Genomic DNA, 16893 nt, shown 5'->3' with positions numbered 1-16893 from the left:
TAACTTATTTTACAAGTTTAAATTTTCATGGAAGAAGAATCTGAAGAGATGAAGGATTTTGTCCCATGTCCTGATCTGCCAGTGTCATTATGAGAAACATTATTGTTTCCGATTAGACAGTGAAGGTCAGTCTAGTCCTCAGGCTGCAGCCCAGAGATGAGAGAGCCTTGCCCTGCCTGAGGCATCCTTGGATCAGGAGAAGTGGCTGGGGACCCCAGAGCCCTGGTGCTCATCTGAGTCTGAGTACTAGTACAGGAGATACTGGGGAGGGCTCCGTGGCTTCCACCGGAACCAGTGTATGTAGTAGCTGCCAACACTGGGGCCACTGCTCTGGGTGCAGGTGAGTCTGACTGTTGTTCCAGGAGATGCAGACAGGGAGGGCACTGGGTCAGCAAAGGCTGAGACAGGGACCTGCAAACACAGACACTGATGGGTAATGGAGCAAAGACTGGAGAAAACTTCCCAGTAGCTGAGCCAGAGGGGCTTTTGGAGCCTAGGAACTGGGACCCAGTATGTGAGGCCTGTCTGTACCTGTGAACTGAGAGAAGTACATCAGGAGACAAGAGTCCAGGACATGGTGGCTGTCCCCACAGCAGGTGGGCTTCCGCAGATGCCTCCTTTTACCCCCATTATTTTCTACCCGAGGGTGTCCATGCAAATGAAGTCCATCTAGTGATTTCCCAGCCCCTCCCTGAGCCCTGGTGCTGGAGCTTAGCTCACACCACATTATGGAGGTTGGGAGTTGGCTTTACCCCTGGGAAGAGCCCTGGAGGAAACGTCTGCTGAGACCACATGCAGTCCCTGCTCAGGGGACTCCTCCAGGCCTGAGAGGACACAGCTGTTGAGTCCCCGTCAGTGAGCAGATGGCCCAGCACACAGACCCAGGCTTCCTTGAGTGAAGGGTCCTCACTGAATAGTGATGTAGGGCCCACAGCCCCACTCCTCCCCCTGCTGGTCACAGGCACCCACCCCATCTGGTATCAAAGCCCTGGGAGCCCAGGGGCTTTCACCAGCTCACCAGGGCCCTGTCCACTCCCCCATGTCTGATCCCTAGATACCATGATTCATATACACTGCACACGATTACTCTGGTCTCATTCTCTGAAGTGATGCTTCCCTATCTAAAGGACAACCATGTGCATAAATAGCCAACTAATGTGTCACCAGAGAAGTTACCACAAAAGGTGAAAGTTAAGCCTGTATCATGTCAAGCATCACTGATCAGAGGACAGTGGAACTGGTTTTTAGGGCTGGTAGGTGCACAGGACACATTCATAGATAAATATTTAACAAGTATTCTGAGAGATATTTATGGAAGATAGCGTTCAAGAAGCATCTATTACTACATTTTTTAAATTTTTAAATTGTTTATTGGAGTTCAATTTGCCAACATATAGCATAACACCCTGTGCTCATCCCGCGAAATGCCCCCCTCAGTGCCTGCCACCCAGTATCCCACACCCCCCGCCCACCTCCCTTCCACTACCCCTTGTTCATTTCCCAGAGTTAGGTGTCTCTCATGGTTTGTCACCCTCAGTGGTATTTTCATTCATTTTTTCATTTTCTCTCCTTTCCCTTTCACTATTATTTATATTCCCCAAAATGAATGAGACCATATAATGTTTGTCCTTCTCCGATTGACTTAGTTCACTCGCATAATACCTTCCAGTTCCATCCACGACGAAGCAAATGATGGGTATTTGTCGTTTCTAATAGCTGAGGAATATTCCATTGTATACAAAGACCACATCTTCTTTATCCATTCATCTTTCGATGGACACCGAGGCTCCTTCCACAGTTTGGCTACTGTGGACATTGCTGCTAGAAACATCGGGGTGCAGGAGTCCCGGCATTTCACTGCATCTGTATCTTTGAGGTAAATCCCCAGCAGTGCAATTGCTGGGTCATGGGGCAGATCTATTTTTAACTCTTTGAGGAACCTCCACATAGTTCTCCAGAGTGGCCGCACTAGTTCCCATTCCCATCAACAGTGCAAGAGGGTTCCCCTTTCTCCCCATCCTCTCCAACATTTGTTGTTTCCTGTCTTGTTAATTATCCCCATTCTCACTGGTGTGAGTGGTATCTCATTGTGGTACTTTTTTAATAATGAATTTATTTTTTTTTTTTTGGTGTTCACTTTGCCAACATACAGAATAACACCCAGTGCTCATCCCGTCAAGTGGCCCCCTCAGTGCCAGTCACCCATTCACCCCCACCCCCACTCCCCGCCCTCCTCCCCTTCCACCACCCCTAATTCGTTTCCCAGAGTTAGGAGTCTTAATGTTCTGTCTCCCTTTCTGATATTTCCCACCCATTTCTTCTCCCTTACCTTCTATTCCCTTTCACTATTATTTTTGATTTGTATTTCCCTGATGGCAAGTGATGTGGAGCATTTCCTCATGTGCTTTTTGGCCATGTCTATGCATTTTTGCTGTTCATACACAGCTCCTCGCTTTGTAGGGAATGACCATGATCTGTCTGGAACCTGCAGAGGAGTCCTTCTTGCCTCTCCATAACTGTAAGAAATTTGAGGACAAATTTTCGGGTTCCCTCTCTGCAGTTGCAGAACCACATTCTTTGTCTCCACCTTCCCACGGATCCCTCCTTTTCTGCAAATGACTGTCACGGTACAAGCACAGGAATCAATTGAATTAGGAGGCCACCCCATCCCCTTAATCACTGCATCTGTACTAATTACATCGGCAGTACCCCTTTTCCATATAAGGTCACATTTTTAGTCCTGAGCTCTACAATTTCAACATATGCTCTTTGGTAGGATAGAATTTAAATGAGGATGTTAGGAAAGAAGAATCCTTTCCCAAAAGGTTTATAAGTATCACTATTTTATTTATTTATTTATTTATTTATTTATTTATTTATTTATTTTAAAGTTTTCATTTATTTATTCAAGAAAGACACAAACAGAGAGAGTCAGGCACACAGGCAGAGGGAGAATAGGCTCCATGCAGGGAGCCCAACATGGGACTCGATCCCAGTACTCCAGGATCAAGGCCAGGGCTGAAGGCAGGAGTTCAACCCCTGAACTAAGCAGGCCTCCTTTAAAAAAATTATTATTCCTATTTTTAAGTATGCAACACAGTTTCATTGCACTGAAATGCAACCTAATAATGTAAACATCAAGAAAATACTAAATCAACACTCCTTCGATTTTTCATTTTTTATCTGTAAGGAAGACTTTTAATGTTCCTTTTTTATCTAGAGGATATGTATTTAGCCTCAATATATAGTCCTAGTCCAACAGACATTTGGAATACAAAATATCTGATTTTGGGTTTTTGTGAACTAATGCCTCCTGAGTCACTCATACACTTTTCAATGTTAGGATTCACCCAGGGATGGAAATCAGTCCAGACCATTCCCAATGCCCATCTCCCCATGGTCAGTCTGCATTTATAGTGCTCTGGGCTCAGGTGTTTGGCCATGAGACGTCAGTAATCACATGATATTTGTATCCACACTTGATGAAACAAAGTGTATGTGTCCCTTCCTCATCTTGGTTTCTCACTGGGCCCAGCACCACTAGAGTGTAGTCCCCAGGGGTACTCATCCTCATCCTCAGGCTGGGCACTAGGAGATGGTCAAGTCTGATTTGTTCCCAAGAAGGGAGCCTGATAAATCAGTATTTATTGTTTTTATTATAAATAAATGCTCCAGACTTGGCCAATCTTTTCCTAGATCCAGTATGGATAGAGTCCTGTGCTGGAGGCATTCCTGAAAGTGACTGTTCCTCCTGGGGACACTGCCATGAAGTCTCCTGAGTCACCATGATCTAAGAATTGGTCCCTGAAATGAAAATAGACACATGATAGGAATGAAGAAGGAAGGCAGATGGATCCCTCCTAAGGATGCCTCTGAGATCGCCATGAACAGGGGAAGTGGCTGTGGAGGGGGAGGAGAAGGAGAGGAGTCAAGATCATGGTGTGGAATTTCCACAGATTCCCTGGCCTTGAAACTGGCTCTGGTCTCTGGGATGTCTCTTTTTTATTTAAGTTTTTCTTTACATTTCAATTATTAACACAGTGTGTAATAGGAGTACAATTTAGTAATTCAAGACTTAAATAAATGAACCCGTGCTCATCACAAGTGCACTCCTTCATCCTCACCACCTTTGTAACCCATCCTTCAACCCACCTTCCATTTAGTAAGCATTAGTTAGTTCTCTAGAGTTAAGGGTTTGTTCTTGTTTTCCTCTTTTTCCTCTATGATGCATTTTTTCATTTCTTAAATTCTCCATGAGGGAAATTATATGGTATTTGTCTTTCTCTGATTGACTTATTTCACTTAGCATTATACTCCCTAGCTCCATCCACATCTTTGCAAATGATAAAATGTGATTCTTTTTATGGTTCAGTAATATTCCATCATCTATATATACACATATATATGTATATATATAACTTCTTTAACCATTTATCAGTTGGGCTCACTCTGGTATTGCTCAAAATGCCACTATGAACTTCGGGGTGCATGCATCTCTTTGAGTTAGTATTTTTGTATTCTTTGTGTAAATACCAGGAGGGCAATTGCTGAATTACCGTCTATTTCTATTTTTAACGCTTTGAGTATCCTTCAAACTGTGTTCCAAAGGAGCTACACAAGTTTGCACACCCATCTACAGTGCAAGACGTTTCCCCTTTTCTCCACATCATTGCCCACACCTGCTGTTTCCTATGTTGTGTCTGTTAGCTGTTATGACTGGTGTGACGTCATATCTCAGTTTAACTTTGATTTGTATTTGGGATGTTTCTTTATCTCCTCCTCAGCTACAGGGATGAAGGGTGCGCTTGGTGGTATATTGTGTAAATAGAAGCCCACAATGCCATCGGATTCTGGATCCTCAGCCCAGCTAGCACCTTCCATCCAGGGAGGAGTTCTGGGGTGGGTGAGAGCTATGGGTTTGTCCCCTGGGAGGAGACAGCTGCTGTCATCTCTCCCTCTGGCAGTGAGCACCAGTGCAGGGCCCAGGCAGGTGGAACCATTTCAGTGGGTTTCAGGCCTGGCCAGCTCTGAGCAGGTGCACAGCGCTCCCTGCTGACAGCCTCAGAATGGTCAAGATGGTGGGAACTGTGCAGAAGGAATGGAGCCCATTTTTGGTTTCAATAAATAAGCCAGAAAACAAACAAATAAGGAGTGTTATCTACTCTTGAGTCCCTCTGGAGAGTTTCCTTTTTTCGATGACTTCTGTTATCTTTTTCAGTTCAAAAATTTCCATTTGGTTTGTTTTGATGATTTCTCCATCATTTCTGCATTTCTATTTTTTCCATTTGTTGAAGATTGTTTGTAATTTTATACCGCATGGATTTTATGAGAGTTGCCTAAAACTACCTGTCCAATAGTTATAGCATGTGACTGATCTCAGTGCTGATGGCAGTCGATTCTCAGGATTTTATCTTCCTGGTTCTTGACATGTCATATTTTTTTTATTGGATCCTGGGTATTATGGCTATTATATAATGAGATGCTTGGTCCTCAGTTATTTTTCTTCAAAAAAGTGATCCTCCCGCTGAGGAGAAGCAACAAGGGGAAGGGTGTTCGTGTCAGCTTCCAGGTGGCTCAAGTGAAAATGTTTACCACTCTGTTGATTACTCTCTGCTGGAGAAGGTGGGGCAGTGATTGCCACTTCCCAGCTCTTATCAAGTGGGGGTGTGGGAAAAGCTCTTTGCTTGGCCCCATCAACACCATGGTGGGATGCACAGGACTGAATGGAGCTGCTTTCCTTCAGAGAGTGGATCCTCTGCTCCCCACTGCATTCCTTGTCCTCACTGACACTAGAGAGTGGATGGTCAAATGCAGTGCCAGCTCCCATGCCTCCTGCATCATACTTGAGTGTTTCCAGGCCCAGGGAGAGCCCAGGCTCAGTTCCCCAGTGTTCAGACCCCCACCAGCAATGGGTATGGCAAAAAAACAGCTTTGCCATGTACCACTGCATTCATTCCCCCTGCTGAGCTATGGAGTTCATATGAACTCCCCAGTATCTGCCAAAATCATGGGTGCGAAAACCTGGAGTGCAAACTAGTCACCTAGGCCTGCCTTGCCCAGAATTGTTGATGTTCCCATGCGATGGAGGCTCAGCTATCTCCTGTGTAGCTGACACCATGGTGGGTGGGTATTGGGACACTTCCTGAGCCTGCCAGGAGGATATGGACACCATGTCTCTGCTGAGCAATAATGTGAACCCTGCATGAGGGCACAGATTGGGGATTCATTAGTGTGTGCAAGTCATGGGCAGGTTTGCCCAAATATTTCCTTCACTCAGGCCAACTTATCTCCATATCGTCTGACCAGAGGAGTTGCTGCTTTTGGAGTTTTAGTGTTTTCTGGTTTGATTTTCTGGATCTCAGCCTTTGAACGTTTCTTGGTTGGAGGAACCTACCAGATCTTGTCTTACATGTGGGGGACCTAATACAAGAAAAAGAACCAGGGTACACACTGTTGCAATCCTCAATTTTTTGAAGTCTTCCTTCTTCCTCTTTCTACATTCACAACTCTTCCTTACTTGTTTGTTGTAGTGTGTCAGGACAGTTCAGTTGTAAGAGAGAGGACTACATGAATGGGAGCACTTCCTACTGTCCAGTGCTGGGGATCCTCATGGTGCCCGTTCTGAATTCTTTCTTCCAGGGCTAGAATGGGGGGATCCTGCTGACCTGCTGGAAAGGAGGAGATTTATCTTGACTCTCAAGCTGTGTAAATGAAAGACAAAGAACCTGATTGTTATTTTCACATTACTCTTTACAGTGTAAAGAAAAGCAAATACATTCCATAACCAAGAACTCAATGTGAAAAGTTTTACAGGCCGGCTGGAAACCAGTAGAGGACAAATGTCTGTCTTTCTGTTCTTAAATGCAGAGGAGTGGGGAGAAGAAATTTTTATTCCTTTTTTGCTTTTATTTGTTTATGTGTAGAAATTTTATTCTGTAATAAGTTTATATTTAAAGAAATAAATACAAATACGGGATAGAGAGCTCTATGTTTCACCCGGCTTTTTCTAATGGTAACATTTTGTGTTGTTATGATATGTTTATAAAAACATATTTACCAGTGGTCTGATAATCCTGAAAAAATTTCAGACTCAATCTGGATTTCAAAATATGTTTGTTTGTTTATTTATTTATTTATTTACTTACTTATTTTAACACTGTTTTGCCTAAAATCAATCCAAGTAATAACATTGCATTTATTCATAAAGACATACTAAAATCCTCCAATGTATGAGTTTTCAGGCTTTCTCTGTTCTTGATTTTGGGAATTTGGAGACAGCTGGTGTGGTATATTCTAGAATGTCCCAGAACATGAGTTTATCTGATTTTTTCTCATGATTACGTTAATATTATGGATTTGGGGGAAAATAGCACAGAGGTGAATTGATGTTCTTAACACATCATTGAGAAGATGTGTCATACTAACATGACATATCATTGAGAGTATGGGTGGGGACAATGCATATTCGGTGCTTTTATTTTATTTATTTATTTTATTTATTTTTTGAAGATTTTATTTCTATTCATGAGAGACACACAGACAGAGAGAGAGAGAGACAGAGAGACAGAGAGACAGAGAGAGAGAGAGATAGGCACAGATACAGCCAGAGGGAGAAGCAGGCTCCATGCAGGGTGCCTGACACGGGACTCCATCCCTGGTCTCCAGGATCACACCCTTTGCTGCAGGCACTGCTAAACTGCTGAACCACGGGGCTGCCCCATTTGGTGCTGTTTTAAATGATTCTTTTTCTGTTCATAATCTATCTGATGCCAGTCTATGGGATTTTGGCCATTCTGATAAGTGTGCAATGGTAACTCATTCATATTTGCATTTGCTTTTCCCTAATGATATATAGTATGGAACATAATATCACATGTTTATATGAAATCTCCCTATTTCCTTCTGTGAAATATCTGGTAATGTCTTTAAATTAACTTTTAGCCACGTGTTTTTTTTTTCTTGTGCTTTTTTTGAGAAATACATTGTAAACCATCTTTCTTTCCTTCCTTCCTTCCTTCCTTCCTTCCTTCCTTCCTTTTTCTTTCTTTTTTTTTTCTTTCTCTCTCTTTATATTCTTTCTCTTTCTTTCTTTATATATTTGTATCTGTATATTTATGACTGCTCAACTCTCCAGAAGTTTGGCAATTTATCTGAAATATATTCTGTCTCTGGTTTATTGATTTTCTCTGTTAGGTTTTATTTTTGTCATTATTCAGGGAAATGGGACACATCTTCTCTAAGAGACATTTCACATCACATTTTCCAGTCATGCAGATCATACTAGTAGTGGAACCATACCAGTCATGGCACCAGCTGCTCTCCATCGGCTCTGGTGTTCCTGAAAACCCAAGTGTCTGTGTTCTGCTGCTATAATCTTTGCCTGTGAAGTTGGCCAAATATGCCAGTGTTTCTAATGACTTGGTGAAGTGGAAATAACTATGCTCTGGGATGACACTAGTGATGGTAGTAAAAGTCCTTATGATGATCCCATCTCAAGGCCTAGAGAACACACAGTCTGAATCCATACATGCTACAAACGAGCTTCCAAACAACAAGCCATTTGGTTCAGGCCCAATGGATTGAGGAAAGAACTCAGGAGGTTCGTCCGGTCTCAATTCCTCACAACTGCTTGTCACCTCTACAGTGGAATCTGCTAAAATTTCTCACTCCTCCCCACTGCCCTTCCCCACACATTCTCTCTCTATTTCCCAGATAATGATACCTTGTTTAATTGATTCATATGTTCCACTACTGAGACTTCTTCAGTTACACATAAAGAAGTTATAGCAATTATTCAGTATTGAATCCCAACACCCAGATATTCATAAAGTACATAATTTTAAAATACATTGTAATATCTGAAATGTATATAAATATCTAAAATACATAGATATAGATGGGATATGACACATGAATGACAAAAAGGTCAGATTGTGAAAATAAGGGTAATTCATGTTGAGGAGGACGGGGACCATCTAAGTGAGTCCTTAGGGGAGAAGATTGTCAAAGACCAGCAGTCCTTCCCTGAGATGTGTGGGTCTGCCCACCTTTGAACTCACCAAGTGAGGAAAGATCTGAATGAGGATTCTAGTGGAGATTCATGGACCTTCAACAAACTTAAGTTTCCCTTACAAAGATGCATCTTCTCGGGATCCCTGGGTGGCGCAGCGGTTTGGCACCTGCCTTTGGCCCAGGGCGCGATCCTGGAGACCCGGGATTGAATCCCGCATCGGTCTCCCGGTGCATGGAGCCTGCTTCTCCCTCTGCCTGTGTCTCTGCCTCTCTCTCTCTCTCTTTGTGACTATCATAAATAAATAAATAAAATTAAAAAAAAAAACAAAGATGCATCTTCTCTATATAAGGCAGTGGCCTATCCCCATACATCTACTCCACATGTTTGCCCATCTCTGCTTCTGGTCTTAGACAAAGGCAAGTGTGAGGAGAAGTTGGAGACAGAATTATGAAACTCTGTCATAGAAAATCATGGTTCAGGGAAAGGGCCTCTCTGGGCCTGTTGAAGAATGAGAGAGGCATTTTTCATGGAATCCCAGATGAAGGGAGATGTTCACCCTTTATTCTGAAAATGGAGGTGATTCGTGTTTGGAGAACCAAGTGAATAACAGAGGGATAGGAAGTCAAAAGTTACAAGATGTCTAGGAGAAGAGAGAAGGTTAAGCAAAAAGCCCAGGGTGAGGGAGGACCATCTAAAACAAAGGGAATGGACCTCCTCTGCCTGGATCATTGTGGGTTCTCCAGCATAGAGTCCTTGCCCCTACACAGGAGAGCTATCTTAGGAACCTGTGGAATGTGTTGGAGTGAATGGTTGAGGGCGTGAGGATGCTAAATGGATACAGAAAACCAGGGAGAAGATTGATCTTATCAAAGATCAGGCTACTGTCGGGTCAGAGATGCACCTGTGAACTGAACAACTTGTCATCTGTCACTCACTTTAATCTACCAGTTTGAGGGAACTCCCCTGCACTCCTCTCAGGACAGCCCCCCAGTTATTCTTCTCATCACAAGGGTCCTATCCTCAGTTGCCCTCTCTAACATTTGGTCACCTGAACAAGGACATTAACCATGCTGACTTTGTAGTTCCTGGAGCTCATGTGTGCAGAATAGAAACAGGTGGGTATTCTGGAATCACACACTGTGGAGGTGTGACATGGTGAGCACCACGTCCTGTAAGTGCGGGCAGGATCTTCTCTCTAAGCTGCACTTGGGTAGCAGGTGGTGTCCTCATGTGCATTTTAGGTCGCAATTGGGCATTGAACCATGAAGAAAATATGACAGCGCAGCCTCCTGGGCACCACCATGAGATCTGTGAACAGAGTCTTAGTCCTTCTTTCCTTTTGCTCTTGGGAATGGAGTAATCCATGACGTATGGGGTCACATTCCCCATGACTGTTCCTTACATGATTCTGGACTGATGATGCCTTTCTTCACAGGAAGAAGGAAGAGATGATGTACGTTTCCATGTGGGTTGAGAAATGCCACCCTCCAGTATCACCAGGGGGTTATAGAGTCACAGCAGAGGAGAGCCTCAAATGGGTGGAGTCCTGCTCCAAGTCCTACTGAAGCAGGTTCAGGCCCTTCTGGCATTTCTAAAAGGGGGGCATCAGTCCTCTAACTTGTCAGTCGCAATGGCCCAGAGCCTCCTGGTGTCCACAGAATAATGACCTGTATTTAAATCAAAATAGTGCTTCACAGTCAGGTTTTTCAATGACAGAATAAGATAAACCTCTTGAAAACTATTAAATGAAAATGTATGATATGCAAATATGGAAATAAGTACTGAAATGTGGACAAAAATAAAGAATGACAAATATGGGTTAATAATAAATAAAAGGTACACATTATTAAGAAGAAAAAAGTCCAAAAATGCTTAGATAGACCAATTTCCTAAGAAAAAATACACAATGTTATTAGAAACTATTCCTAAAAAGACATAAGATACAGGGAGCTTCAAAAGAGAAACTAATGAAAATAAAGATACAACCATTCAAAATCGTTGGGAAACAGCACAGCAGTCCTAAGAGGGAAATACACCGCAATAGAAACATCCCTCAAAAATTTTGAAGAAACCCAAATACACAAGATAAACTCTCACCTAAAGGAACTGGAGAAGAACAGCAAATAAAACATACACCAAGCAGAAGAAGAAAGCAGAACTCAATGAAGTAGACCAGAAGAACTGTAGAACAGAACAACAAAGTGAGGTGTTGGTTCTTTGAAAGGATTAATAAGAAACATAAACCATTAGACATCCTTATTTAAAAGAAGAGAGAAATGACTCGAATTAATAAAATCATGAATGAAAAATGAGAGATAAAAACCAATACCGAGGAAATACAAATGATTTTCAAAACATATTATGAGCAGGTATATGCCAATAAATTAGGCAATCTAGAAGAAATGGACTCATTTCTGGAAAAATGCAAATATTTTATTATAAAAATGCAAACTATCACAGAAAGAAGTAGAAAACCTGAACAGGCCAATATCCAGGGGGGAAATTGAAGCAGTCATCAAAAACCTCCCAAGACACAAGAGTCCAGAGCCAGATAGCTACCTAAGGGAATTCTATCAAACGTTTAAAGAAGAAATAATGCCATTTCTACTAAAAATGTTCCAAAGAATAGAAAAGGATGGGAAACTGCCAAACTCATTCTATTATGCCACCATCACCTTAATTCCAAAACCGAAAAAAACTCACAAAAAAAGTATACATCAATATCCCTGATGAACACAGATGCAAAAATTATCAACAAGATATTAGCCAAAAGGATCCAATAGTACATTAAGATTATTCACCATGACCAAGTGGGATTTAATCGGGGAATACAAGGTTGGTTCAACACTCATACAACAATAAACGTGATACATCACATCAACAAGAGAAAAAACAAGTATCATATGATCCTCTCAATAGATGCAGACAAAGCATTTGACAAAATACAGCATCCATTCCTTATCAAAACTCTTCAGAGTGTAGGGAGAGAGGGAACATTCCTCAACATCCTCAACATCCTAAAAGCCATCTATGAAAGCCCACAGCAAATCACATTCTCAATGGGGACACACTGGGAGCCGTTCCCCTCAGATCAGGAAGAAGACAGGGATGTTCACTCTCAAAACTGCTATTCAACATAGTACTAGAAGACCTAGCATCAGCAATCAGGCAACAAAAAAATAAAAGGCATTCAAATTGGAAAAGAAGAAGTCAAACACTCCCTCTTCGCCAATGACATGATACTCTACATAGAAAACCCAAAAGACTCCACCCCAAGATTGCTAGAACTCATACAGCAATTTGGCAGTGTGGCAGGATACAAAATCAGTGCCCAGAAGTCAGTGGCATTTCTATACACAACGGGCTTTCTTCAGAGAGTTGGAACAATTCATCTTAAGATTTGTGTGGAATCAGAAAAGACCCTGAAGAGACGGGAGAACTTTAAAAAAGAAAACCAGATCTGGGGGCACACAATGCCAGATTTCAGGTTGTACTACAAAGCTGTGGTCATCAAGACAGTGTGGTACTGGCACAAAAACAGACACATGGATCAAAGGAACAGAATAGAGAATACAGAAGTGGACCCTGAACTTTATGGTCAACTGATATTCTATAAAAGAGGACAGATGATCTACTGTAAAAAAGACAGTATCTTCAATAAATAGTGCTGGGAAAATTGGACAGCCACATGCTGAAAAATGAAACTGAACCATTCTCTTACACCATACACAAAGATAAACTGAAAAATGGATGAAATATCTAAATGTGAGACAAGATTCCATCCTACAGGAGAACACAGACAACACCCTTTTTGAACTCGGCCACAGCAACTTCTTGCAAGATACGTCCATGAAGGCAAGAGAAACAAAAGCCAAAATGAATTATTGGGACTTCATTAAGATAAGAAGCTTTTGCACAGCAAAGGATACAGTCAACAAAACTAAAAGACAACCTACAGAATGGGAGAAGATATTTGCAAATGACGTATCAGATAAAGGGCTACTTTCCAAGATCTATAAAGAACTTATTAAACTCAACACCAAAGAAACAAACAATCCAATCATGAAATGGGCAAAAGACATGCACAGAAATCTCATCGAGGAAGACATAGACATGGCCAACATGCACATGAGAAAATGCTCCACTAGCCATAAGGAAATACAAATCAAAACCACAATGAGATCCCACCTCACACCAGTGAGAATGGGGAAAATTAACAAGGCACGAATCCACTAATGTTGGAAAGGATATGCGGATAGGGGAACCCTCCTGCTCTGTTGGTGGGAATGGGAACTGGTGTAGCCACTCTGGAAAACTGTGTGGAAGATCCTCAGAGAGTTAAAAATAGACTTGCCCTACGACCCAGCAATTGCACTTTGGGGGATTTACCCCACAGATACAGATGCAGTGAAATGCCGGGACACCTGTACCCCGATGTTTCTAGCAGCAATGTCCACAATAGCCAAACTATGGAAGGAGCCTCGGTGTCCATCGAAAGATGAATGGATAAAGAAGATGTGGTTTATGTATACAGTGGAATATTCCTCAGCCATTAGAAATGATATATACCCACCGTTTGCTTCGACTTGGATGGAACTGGAGTGTATTATGCTGAGTGAAATAAGTCAAACAGAGAAGGACAAAAATTATATGGTCTCATTCCTTTGGGAAATATACAAAATACTGAAAGGGAATAAAGGGGAAAGGAAAAAAACGAGTGAGAAATATCAGGGAGGGAGCAGAACATGAGACTCCTAACTCTGGGAAACAAATAGGGGTGGTGGAAGGGGAGGTGGGCGGGCTGTGGGGGTGACTGGGTGACGGTCACTGAGGGGGGCACTTGATGGGATGAGCACTGGATGTTATTCTATATGTTGGTAATTTGAACACCAATAAAAATTAAATTTATAGAAAAATAAATAAAATCGTTTACATCCCGTGTTATTGTTTGTGATCTCTCCTCTTTCATTTATAATTTTAAGTAACTTGAGTCTCTTTTTTTACCTTTTCAATAACGTTGCCTATTAGTTTATCTATCTTATTAATTCTTTCAAAGAACCAATTCCTGGTTTTGTTGATCTGCTCTACAGTTCTTCTGTTCTTTATTTCACTGAATTCTGCTTGAATCTTTATTATCTCTTCTTCTGCATGGTGTAGATCTTATTTGCTGGACTTTCTCCAGTTCCTTTTGTGCAATGTTTGCATGTGTATTTGAAGGTTTTTTTTCAATTTTTTGATGGATGCTTGTATTGCAATGTATTTTTCTCTCAGGACTGCTTTTGCCTTTTCCCAAAGATTTTGAACAGTTGTATCTTCATTTTCATTAGTTTCAATGAATATTTTTCATTCTTCTCTAATTTCCTGGTTGACCCATTCCTCTTTTAGTAGGATGCACTTTATCTCCACGAGTTTGAGTTTCTTCCAAATTTCTTCTTGTGACTGAGTTCTGGTTTCAAAGCGATGTGGTCTGAAAATATGCAGAAGACAATCCCTATCATTTGGTCTCTGTTGAGACCTGATGTGACCCAGCATGTGGTCTATTCTGGAGAAAGTTCCATGTGCACTTGAGAAGAGTGTGTATTCAGTTGCCTTCGGATGCAAAGTTCAGTGTACATCTGTGAAATCCTTCTGGCCCAGTGTATAATTTAAGGCCCTTGTTTCTTTTGTGATGTGCCTAGAAAATCTGTCTTTTGCAGAAAGTGCCCTGTTGAAGCCTCCTACTATTAGTATATTATTATCTAAGTAACTCTTTACTTGTATTATTAATTGATTGATATACTTGGTAGCTTCCACATTGGGGGCATAAATATTCATGATTCTAAGGTCTCTTTGTTTCATAGACCATTTAAGTATGAGATAGTCATCCTTTATTTTTTTTTAAACAATTTTTTTTTTTATTTATGATAGTCACAGAGAGAGAGAGAGGCAGAGACACAGGCAGAGTTCGGAGAAGCAGGCTCCATGCACCGGGAGGCCGACGTGGGATTCGATCCCGGGTCTCCAGGATCGCGCCCCGGGCCAAAGGCAGGCGCCAAACCGCTGCGCCACCCAGGGATCCCCTGAGATAGTCATCCTTTACTACAGTCTTTGGGATAAACTTTAATTTTTCTGATATGAGGATTGTTTCCCCAGCTTTCTTTTGAGGACCATTTGAATGGTGATGGTTTTCCAACCTTTTATTTTCAGGCTGGAGGTGTCCTTAGGTGTAAAATGAGTCTCTTATAGACAGCAAATAGAAGGATCTTGCTTTTTTATCCAGTCTGATACACTGCATCTTTTCATGGAATCGTTTAGCCTATTCATGATCAGAATTTACTATTGAAAGATATGAATTTAGTGTCATTATAATACCTATTCAAGTCCTGTTTTTGTGGATTATTTCATTGGGCCCCCTCTTTCTTTTAAAACGGTCTCCCTTAGTAATTCCTGCAGAACCAGTTTGATGGTCACCTATTCTTCCGGTTTCTGCCTATCTTGGAGGCTCTTTATCTCTCTTTCTATTCTGAATGACAACCTTGCTAGATAAATTATTCTTGGCCACATACTTTTCTCATTCAGTACTCTGAATATACCACACCAGCTCTTTCTGGTCTGCTACGTCTCTGTGGAGAGGTCTGCTGTTAATATATTTCTCCTCATATAATTTAAGAATCTCTTGCCTCTCATTGCTTTAAATATTTTCTCTTTATCTTTGGAATTTTCAAGTTTCACTATTAAATGTCACGGTATTGTACAGTTTTTATTGATTTGGGGAGGAATCCCTCTATCTACTGGATCTGAATGCCTGTTTCCCTCTCCAGATTAGGGAAGTTCTCAGCCATGATTTGTTTAAATATACTTTCTGGCCCTTCATCCATTTTGGCATTTTCTGAATTCCAATTATTCATGGCTATTTCCTTACAAGGCTATAAATTGTTTCCCTTAACTTTTTCTCATGGTCTTTTAATTGTATTTCTCGTTTTTCCTCAACTTCCTTCCTTACCATAAACTTTTCTTCTACATCGCTCACTCTTTCCTCCACCTCATTAGCACTAGTTGTTAGGACATCCAGTTTGGGTTGCATCTCATTTAATTTATTTTTAATTTCAGCCTGATTAGATCTAAATTCTGCAGTCATGAAGTCTCTGGAATCCTTTATGCTTTTTTCCAGAGTCACCAGTAGCTTTATATTTGTGCTTTTGAATTGGCTTTCTGACATCAAATTGTAATCAAAATTCTGGAACTCTGTGGCAGAGAGTACTATTTTTGATTCTTTCTTTTGTGGTGACTCTTCCTTCTAGTCATTTTGTACAGTGCAGAATGGCTGCATGAGTGGGCTAAGTCAAGACTATCAACCATGACCTAAGTAAATTTCACCCTAGATGATTCTGACAAGGTCAGAGACCAGAAAAGGAAAACAAAGATCAGAACAAAATAAAACAAAAGGACCACTAAAGTGAAAAACAAATTTTCAAACAAAGTAGTAGAAAAATGAAGGGCAAAAATCCCAAATAAGAAGAGAAAAAATGAAGATAAAAAAAAACTAAAGAGGAAAGAGAGAGAAAAAAACAGAAAAAAAGAGAAGAAAAAGATAAAACAGACGAGGGACTGGGAGATGGTGGTGAAGGAGTCGTAGTGGAGGGAGAATATAGTCTACCTGAGGGGTCCTAGAATATGATTCCCTTGGTTCTGAGTGTTAAGTTCTGTATGTTAGAAGATGCTTGGTCCCAAATTCATATAAACCAGAAATACTTTTAGAAAGCCACAATATTGACCACCAAAACATAATCGAGATAAAAGGGTGGCAGAATGAGAATGAGGAGAGAATATAATCTCACAGAATGAACCTGCACAGTATTCCACTTGGTTCTGGGTGCATGCTGGTCATGTTTTAGATGGTA

The sequence above is a fragment of the Vulpes vulpes genome, chromosome 10 (assembly GCF_048418805.1).
Source record: "Vulpes vulpes isolate BD-2025 chromosome 10, VulVul3, whole genome shotgun sequence".
NCBI classification, from domain to species: Eukaryota; Metazoa; Chordata; class Mammalia; order Carnivora; family Canidae; genus Vulpes; species Vulpes vulpes.
The sequence above is the reverse complement of the archived record's forward strand: the minus strand, read 5'-3'. Positions refer to the sequence as shown.